Here is an 8,667-nt window from a genome sequence, read left to right as displayed (position 1 = left end):
CTGGGGAGCCTCCTCCTGCGGGGATGGGGAACCAGGGGCCTGGGGAACATTTTCAACACTTTGGGGCATTTTTAAACACTTTGCTCTTTTTCCCCCTCTCCCAACCAGGGGGCCTGGGGAGCCTCCTCCTGCGGGGATGGGGAACCAGGGGCCTGGGGAACATTTTCAACACTTTGGGGCATTTTTAAACACTTTGGTCTTTTTCCCCCTCTCCCAACCAGGGGGCCTGGGGAGCCTCCTCCCGCGGGCATGGAGAACCAGGGGGCCTGGGGAGCCTCCTCCTGCGGTGATGGAGAACCAGGGGCCTGGGGAGCCTCCTCCTGCGGGGATGGGGAACCAGGGGGCCTGGGGAGCCTCCTCCTGCGGGCATGGAGAACCAGGGGGCCTGGGGAGCCTCCTCCTGCGGGGATGGGGAACCAGGGGGCCTGGGGAGCCTCCTCCTGCGGGGATGGAGAACCAGGGGGCCTGGGGAGCCTCCTCCTGCGGTCATGGAGAACCAGGGGGCCTGGGGAGCCTCCTCCTGCGGGCATGGAGAACCAGGGGCCTGGGGAGCCTCCTCCTGCGGGGATGGAGAACCAGGGGGCCTGGGGAGCCTCCTCCTGCGGGCATGGAGAACCAGGGGGCCTGGGGAGCCTCCTCCTGCGGGCATGGAGAACCAGGGGGCCTGGGGAGCCTCCTCCTGCGGGCATGGAGAACCAGGGGGCCTGGGGAGCCTCCTCCTGCGGGGATGGGGAACCAGGGGCCTGGGGAGCCTCCTCCTGCGGGGATGGAGAACCAAGGGGCCTGGGGAGCCTCCTCCTGCGGGCATGGAGAACATGGGGGCCTGGGGAGCCTCCTCCTGCGGGCATGGAGAACCAGGGGCCTGGGGAGCCTCCTCCTGCGGGGATGGAGAACCAGGGGGCCTGGGGAGCCTCCTCCTGCGGGGATGGAGAACCAGGGGGCCTGGGGAGCCTCCTCCTGCGGGGATGGAGAACCAGGGGGCCTGGGGAGCCTCCTACTGCGGGGATGGAGAACCAGGGGCCTGGGGAGCCTCCTCCTGCGGGGATGGAGAACCAGGGGGCCTGGGGAGCCTCCTCCTGCGGGGATGGAGAACCAGGGGGCCTGGGGAGCCTCCTCCTGCGGGGATGGAGAACCAGGGGCCTGGGGAGCCTCCTCCTGCGGGCATGGAGAACCAGGGGGCCTGGGGAGCCTCCTCCTGCGGGGATGGGGAACCAGGGGGCCTGGGGAGCCTCCTCCTGCACCAGGGGGCCTGGGGAGCCTCCTCCTGCGGGGATGGGGAACCAGGGGGCCTGGGGAGCCTCCTCCTGCGGTGATGGGGAACCATGGGGCCTGGGGAGCCTCCTCCTGCGGGGATGGGGAACCAGGGGGCCTGGGGAGCCTCCTCCTGCGGGGATGGGGAACCAGGGGCCTGGGGAGCCTCCTCCTGCGGTGATGGGGAACCATGGGGCCTGGGGAGCCTCCTCCTGCGGGGATGGGGAACCAGGGGGCCTGGGGAGCCTCCTCCTGCGGGGATGGGGAACCAGGGGCCTGGGGAGCCTCCTCCTGCACCAGGGGGCCTGGGGAGCCTCCTCCTGCGGGGATGGGGAACCAGGGGGCCTGGGGAGCCTCCTCCTGCGGGGATGGGGAACCAGGGGCCTGGGGAACATTTTCAACACTTTGGGGCATTTCACAAGCGCTTCCCTCGCTTACGGCCACACCACCCTGAATGAGCCCGATCTCGTCTGATCTCGGAAGCCAAGCAGGGTCGGGCCCAGTTAGTACTTGGATGGGAGACCGCCTGGGAATACTGGGTGCTGTAAGCATTTTTTTTTGCCATTATTTGTGGGTAGAAAAGTGAGAAAAGTGACCTAAAATAGAACCGGGACTAGCAGGCAGTTCCCCCCACCAGGCGGCGGCATTTGGGGCATTATTTGTGGGTCAGAAAGTGAGAAAAGTGACCTAAAATAGAACCGGGACTAGGCGGCAGTTCCCCCCACCAGGCGGCGGCATTTGGGGCATTATTTGTGGGTAAGAAAGTGAGAAAAGTGACCTAAAATAGAACCGGGACTAGGCGGCAGTTCCCCCCACCAGGCGGCGGCATTTGGGGCATTATTTGTGGGTCAGAAAGTGAGAAAAGTGACCTAAAATAGAACCGGGACTAGGCGGCAGTTCCCCCCACCAGGCGGCGGCATTTGGGGCATTATTTGTGGGTCAGAAAGTGAGAAAAGTGACCTAAAATAGAACCGGGACTAGGCGGCAGTTCCCCCCACCAGGCGGCGGCATTTGGGGCATTATTTGTGGGTAAGAAAGTGAGAAAAGTGACCTAAAATAGAACCGGGACTAGGCGGCAGTTCCCCCCACCAGGCGGCGGCATTTGGGGCATTATTTGTGGGTAAGAAAGTGAGAAAAGTGACCTAAAATAGAACCGGGACTAGGCGGCAGTTCCCCCCACCAGGCGGCGGCATTTGGGGCATTATTTGTGGGTCAGAAAGTGAGAAAAGTGACCTAAAATAGAACCGGGACTAGGCGGCAGTTCCCCCCACCAGGCGGCGGCATTTGGGGCATTATTTGTGGGTCAGAAAGTGAGAAAAGTGACCTAAAATAGAACCGGGACTAGGCGGCAGTTCCCCCCACCAGGCGGCGGCATTTGGGGCATTATTTGTGGGTCAGAAAGTGAGAAAAGTGACCTAAAATAGAACCGGGACTAGGCGGCAGTTCCCCCCACCAGGCGGCGGCATTTGGGGCATTATTTGTGGGTCAGAAAGTGAGAAAAGTGACCTAAAATAGAACCGGGACTAGGCGGCAGTTCCCCCCACCAGGCGGCGGCATTTGGGGCATTATTTGTGGGTCAGAAAGTGAGAAAAGTGACCTAAAATAGAACCGGGACTAGGCGGCAGTTCCCCCCACCAGGCGGCGGCATTTGGGGCATTATTTGTGGGTAAGAAAGTGAGAAAAGTGACCTAAAATAGAACCGGGACTAGGCGGCAGTTCCCCCCACCAGGCGGCGGCATTTGGGGCATTATTTGTGGGTAAGAAAGTGAGAAAAGTGACCTAAAATAGAACCGGGACTAGGCGGCAGTTCCCCCCACCAGGCGGCGGCATTTGGGGCATTATTTGTGGGTCAGAAAGTGAGAAAAGTGACCTAAAATAGAACCGGGACTAGGCGGCAGTTCCCCCCACCAGGCGGCGGCATTTGGGGCATTATTTGTGGGTCAGAAAGTGAGAAAAGTGACCTAAAATAGAACCGGGACTAGGCGGCAGTTCCCCCCACCAGGCGGCGGCATTTGGGGCATTATTTGTGGGTCAGAAAGTGAGAAAAGTGACCTAAAATAGAACCGGGACTAGGCGGCAGTTCCCCCCACCAGGCGGCGGCATTTGGGGCATTATTTGTGGGTAAGAAAGTGAGAAAAGTGACCTAAAATAGAACCGGGACTAGGCGGCAGTTCCCCCCACCAGGCGGCGGCATTTGGGGCATTATTTGTGGGTCAGAAAGTGAGAAAAGTGACCTAAAATAGAACCGGGACTAGGCGGCAGTTCCCCCACCAGATGGCGGCATTTGGGGACCCGTAGTGTGGGCAGAAAACTCACCAAAGTGACTTAAAATAGAACCGGTGCAGGCGGCATGTTCCCCCACCAGATGGCGGCATTTGGGGACCCGTAGTGTGGGTAGAAAACTCACCAAAGTGACTTAAAATAGAACCGGTGCAGGCGGCATGTTCCCCCACCAGATGGCGGCATTTGGGGAGCCGTAGTGTGGGCAGAAAACTCACCAAAGTGACTTAAAATAGAACCGGTGCAGGCGGCATGTTCCCCCACCAGATGGCGGCATTTGGGGACCCGTAGTGTGGGCAGAAAACTCACCAAAGTGACTTAAAATAGAACCGGTGCAGGCGGCATGTTCCCCCACCAGATGGCGGCATTTGGGGACCCGTAGTGTGGGCAGAAAACTCACCAAAGTGACTTAAAATAGAACCGGTGCAGGCGGCATGTTCCCCCACCAGATGGCGGCATTTGGGGAGCCGTAGTGTGGGCAGAAAACTCACCAAAGTGACTTAAAATAGAACCGGTGCAGGCGGCATGTTCCCCCACCAGATGGCGGCATTTGGGGACCCGTAGTGTGGGCAGAAAACTCACCAAAGTGACTTAAAATAGAACCGGTGCAGGCGGCATGTTCCCCCACCAGATGGCGGCATTTGGGGACCTGCAGTGTGGGTAGAAAACTCACCAAAGTGTCCTAAAATAGAACCGGGACCAGGGGGCATGTTCCCCCACCAGGCGGCGGGCTTGGGGGGCTTGGTTTGCGGGTAGAAAACTCACCAAAGTGTCCTAAAATAGAACCGGGACCAGGGGGCATCTTCCCCCACCAGGCGGCGGGCTTGGGGGGCTTGGTTTGCGGGTAGAAAACTCACCAAAGTGTCCTAAAATAGAACCGGGACCAGGGGGCATGTTCCCCCACCAGGCGGCGGGCTTGGGGGGCTTGGTTTGCGGGTAGAAAACTCACCAAAGTGTCCTAAAATAGAACCAGGACCAGGGGGCATGTTCCCCCACCAGGCGGCGGGCTTGGGGGGCTTGGTTTGCGGGTAGAAAACTCACCAAAGTATCGGCAAAATAGAACCAGGGAAGGGGGGGATGTCGGTCACAAGGTGCCCGAGTCAGAGAACCAGGAAAACGGACATAAATCCAGAAAACCTCGGTGTCTGACTGCTCCTCAAAAAGTGGTCTTTTTGATGTCACGAGCGCAACCACCTAGAGGTTAATGGGGAGGGATGGTGTGAGCGCAAACGGATTTTTCCTAAGTGTGACTGCTCCTCAAAAAGTGGTCTTTTTGATGTCACGAGCGCAACCACCTAGAGGTTAATGGGGAGGGATGGTGTGAGCGCAAACGGATTTTTCCCAAGTGTGACTGCTCCTCAAAAAGTGGTCTTTTTGATGTCACGAGCGCAACCACCTAGAGGTTAATAGGGAGCGAGTACAACAGGGGAGGGAGTGAATGGGCTCGGACTGTGGCCGAGCCTGGTGCCTCAAAATCGGACAAGGTTGGACTGGAAGCCCGCTGAGAACTCTGGTTCTTTTGCCAGACGAAACGAATTTTTTCCGAGTGTGACTGCTCTGCAAAAAGTGGTCTTTTTGATGTCACGAGCGCAACCACCTAGAGGTTAATGGGGAGGGAGTGGAAAAAACGACAAAGTGTTGAGCTCCGGACCGGGATGGCGGGCGACTCGAGCGGTCATGCCCGACTTTGAGACACTTTGTCGCGGTCATGCGAGCGACCTCCACTGCTCCCCGGAGGTGCCCCGGACCGGGTTGGCGGGTGACTCGAGCGGTCGTGCCCGACTTTGAGACACTTTGTCGCGGTCATGCGGGCGTCCTCCGCCGGTCCCCGGAGGTGCCCCGGACCGGGTTGGCGGGTGACTCGAGCGGTCATGCCCGACTTTGAGACACTTTGTCGCGGTCATGCGGGCGTCCTCCGCCGGTCCCCGGAGGTGCCCCGGACCGGGTTGGCGGGTGACTCGAGCGGTCGTGCCCGACTTTGAGACACTTTGTCGCGGTCATGCGGGCGTCCTCCGCCGGTCCCCGGAGGTGCCCCGGACCGGGTTGGCGGGTGACTCGAGCGGTCGTGCCCGACTTTGAGACACTTTGTCGCGGTCATGCGGGCGTCCTCCGCCGGTCCCCGGAGGTGCCCCGGACCGGGTTGGCGGGTGACTCGAGCGGTCATGCCCGACTTTGAGACACTTTGTCGCGGTCATGCGGGCCTCCTCCGCCGGTCCCTGGAGGTGCCCCGGACCGGGTTGGCGGGTGACTCGAACGGTCATGCCCGACTTTGAGACACTTTGTCGCGGTCATGCGGGCGTCCTCCGCCGGTCCCTGGAGGTGCCCCGGACCGGGTTGGCGGGTGACTCGAGCGGTCGTGCCCGACTTTGAGACACTTTGTCGCGGTCATGCGAGCGACCTCCGCCGGTCCCCGGAGGTTCCCCGGACCGGGTTGGCGGGTGACTCGAACGGTCGTGCCCGACTTTGAGACACTTTGTCGCGGTCATGCGGGCGTCCTCCGCCGGTCCCTGGAGGTGCCCCGGACCGGGTTGGCGGGTGACTCGAGCGGTCGTGCCCGACTTTGAGACACTTTGTCGCGGTCATGCGGGCGTCCTCCGCCGGTCCCTGGAGGTGCCCCGGACCGGGTTGGCGGGTGACTCGAGCGGTCATGCCCGACTTTGAGACACTTTGTCGCGGTCATGCGGGCGTCCTCCGCCGGTCCCTGGAGGTGCCCCGGAAAGGGTTGGCGGGTGACTCGAGCGGTCATGCCCGACTTTGAGACACTTTGTCGCGGTCATGCGGGCGTCCTCCGCCGGTCCCTGGAGGTGCCCCGGACCGGGTTGGCGGGTGACTCGAGCGGTCGTGCCCGACTTTGAGACACTTTGTCGCGGTCATGCGGGCGTCCTCCGCCGGTCCCTGGAGGTGCCCCGGACCGGGTTGGCGGGTGACTCGAGCGGTCATGCCCGACTTTGAGACACTTTGCCGCGGTCATGCGGGCGACCTCCGCCGGTCCCTGGAGGTGCCCCGGACCGGGTTGGCGGGTGACTCGAGCGGTCGTGCCCGACTTTGAGACACTTTGCCGCGGTCATGCGGGCGACCTCCGCCGGTCCCTGGATGGCGGGCTCCAGTGAGGTCGGCGGGGGAAGGCTCGGGCTGAGGCCGACTTCGGTGCCTCAAAGTCGGACAAGGTTGGATTGGAAGTCCGCTGTGTTGAGGACCAGTGGCATTCGGCGGTGGAACGCTCAGAACTTGGCCGACATCGGTGCCTCAACGTCGGACAAGGTTGGAGTGGATGACCGCTGATAACTCTGGTTCTTTTGCCAGACGAAAGAAATTTTTCCCGAGTGTGACTGCTCTGAAAAAAGTGGTCTTTTTGATGTCACGAGCGCAACCACCTAGAGGTTAATAGGGAGGCACCATAACAGGAGAGGGAGTGAAAAGGCTCGGAGGGTGGCCGAGCCTGGTGCCTCAAAATCGGACAAGGTTGGAGTGGATGACCGCTGAAAACTCTGGTTCTTTTGCCAGACGAAAGAAATTTTTCCCGAGTGTGACTGCTCTGAAAAAAGTGGTCTTTTTGATGTCACGAGCGCAACCACCTAGAGGTTAATAGGGAGGCACCATAACAGGAGAGGGAGTGAAAAGGCTCGGACGGTGGCCGAGCCTGGTGCCTCAAAATCGGACAAGGTTGGAGTGGATGACCGCTGAAAACTCTGGTTCTTTTGCCAGACGAAAGAAATTTTTCCCGAGTGTGACTGCTCTGAAAAAAGTGGTCTTTTTGATGTCACGAGCGCAACCACCTAGAGGTTAATAGGGAGGCACCATAACAGGAGAGGGAGTGAAAAGGCTCGGAGGGTGGCCGAGCCTGGTGCCTCAAAATCGGACAAGGTTGGAGTGGATGACCGCTGAAAACTCTGGTTCTTTTGCCAGACGAAATAAATTTTTCCCGAGTGTGACTGCTCTGCAAAAAGTGGTCTTTTTGATGTCACGAGCGCAACCACCTAGAGGTTAATAGGGAGGCACCATAACAGGAGAGGGAGTGAAAAGGCTCGGAGGGTGGCCGAGCCTGGTGCCTCAAAATCGGACAAGGTTGGAGTGGATGACCGCTGAAAACTCTGGTTCTTTTGCCAGACGAAATAAATTTTTTCCGAGTGTGACTGCTCCTCAAAAAGTGGTCTTTTTGATGTCACGAGCGCAACCACCTAGAGGTTAATAGGGAGGCACCATAACAGGAGAGGGAGTGAAAAGGCTCGGAGGGTGGCCGAGCCTGGTGCCTCAAAGTCGGACAAGGTTGGAGTGGATGACCGCTGAAAACTCTGGTTCTTTTGCCAGACGAAAGAAATTTTTTCCGAGTGTGACTGCTCTGCAAAAAGTGGTCTTTTTGATGTCACGAGCGCAACCACCTAGAGGTTAATAGGGAGGCACCATAACAGGAGAGGGAGTGAAAAGGCTCGGAGGGTGGCCGAGCCTGGTGCCTCAAAATCGGACAAGGTTGGAGTGGATGACCGCTGAAAACTCTGGTTCTTTTGCCTGACGAAAGAAATTTTTTCCGAGTGTGACTGCTCTGCAAAAAGTGGTCTTTTTGATGTCACGAGCGCAACCACCTAGAGGTTAATAGGGAGGCACCATAACAGGAGAGGGAGTGAAAAGGCTCGGAGGGTGGCCGAGCCTGGTGCCTCAAAATCGGACAAGGTTGGAGTGGATGACCGCTGAAAACTCTGGTTCTTTTGCCAGACGAAATACATTTTTTCCGAGTGTGACTGCTCTGCAAAAAGTGGTCTTTTTGATGTCACGAGCGCAACCACCTAGAGGTTAATAGGGAGGCACCATAACAGGAGAGGGAGTGAAAAGGCTCGGAGGGTGGCCGAGCCTGGTGCCTCAAAGTCGGACAAGGTTGGAGTGGATGACCGCTGAGAACTCTGGTTCTTTTGCCTGACGAAAGAAATTTTTTCCGAGTGTGACTGCTCTGCAAAAAGTGGTCTTTTTGATGTCACGAGCGCAACCACCTAGAGGTTAATAGGGAGGCACCATAACAGGAGAGGGAGTGAAAAGGCTCGGAGGGTGGCCGAGCCTGGTGCCTCAAAGTCGGACAAGGTTGGAGTGGATGGCCGCGGAGAACTCTGGTTCTTTTGCCTGACGAAAGAAATTTTTTCCGAGTGT

At 59.0% G+C, this 8,667-nt stretch overlaps 1 non-coding gene across 1 annotated transcript; it reads left to right on the top strand.

The window, feature by feature from the left end:
• Positions 1-1,683: 1,683 nt before the first annotated feature.
• On the top strand, positions 1,684-1,802 carry LOC148057993 (5S ribosomal RNA). Its single transcript, XR_015710259.1, has one exon. It is a non-coding gene; the product is annotated as a 5S ribosomal RNA (ribosomal RNA).
• The last annotated feature ends 6,865 nt before the right edge of the window (positions 1,803-8,667 follow it).

The sequence above is a fragment of the Callionymus lyra genome, unplaced genomic scaffold (genome assembly GCF_982586985.1).
Source record: "Callionymus lyra unplaced genomic scaffold, fCalLyr1.hap1.1 HAP1_SCAFFOLD_225, whole genome shotgun sequence".
NCBI classification, from domain to species: Eukaryota; Metazoa; Chordata; class Actinopteri; order Syngnathiformes; family Callionymidae; genus Callionymus; species Callionymus lyra.
This window is presented reverse-complemented; position numbering and strand designations above follow the sequence as displayed.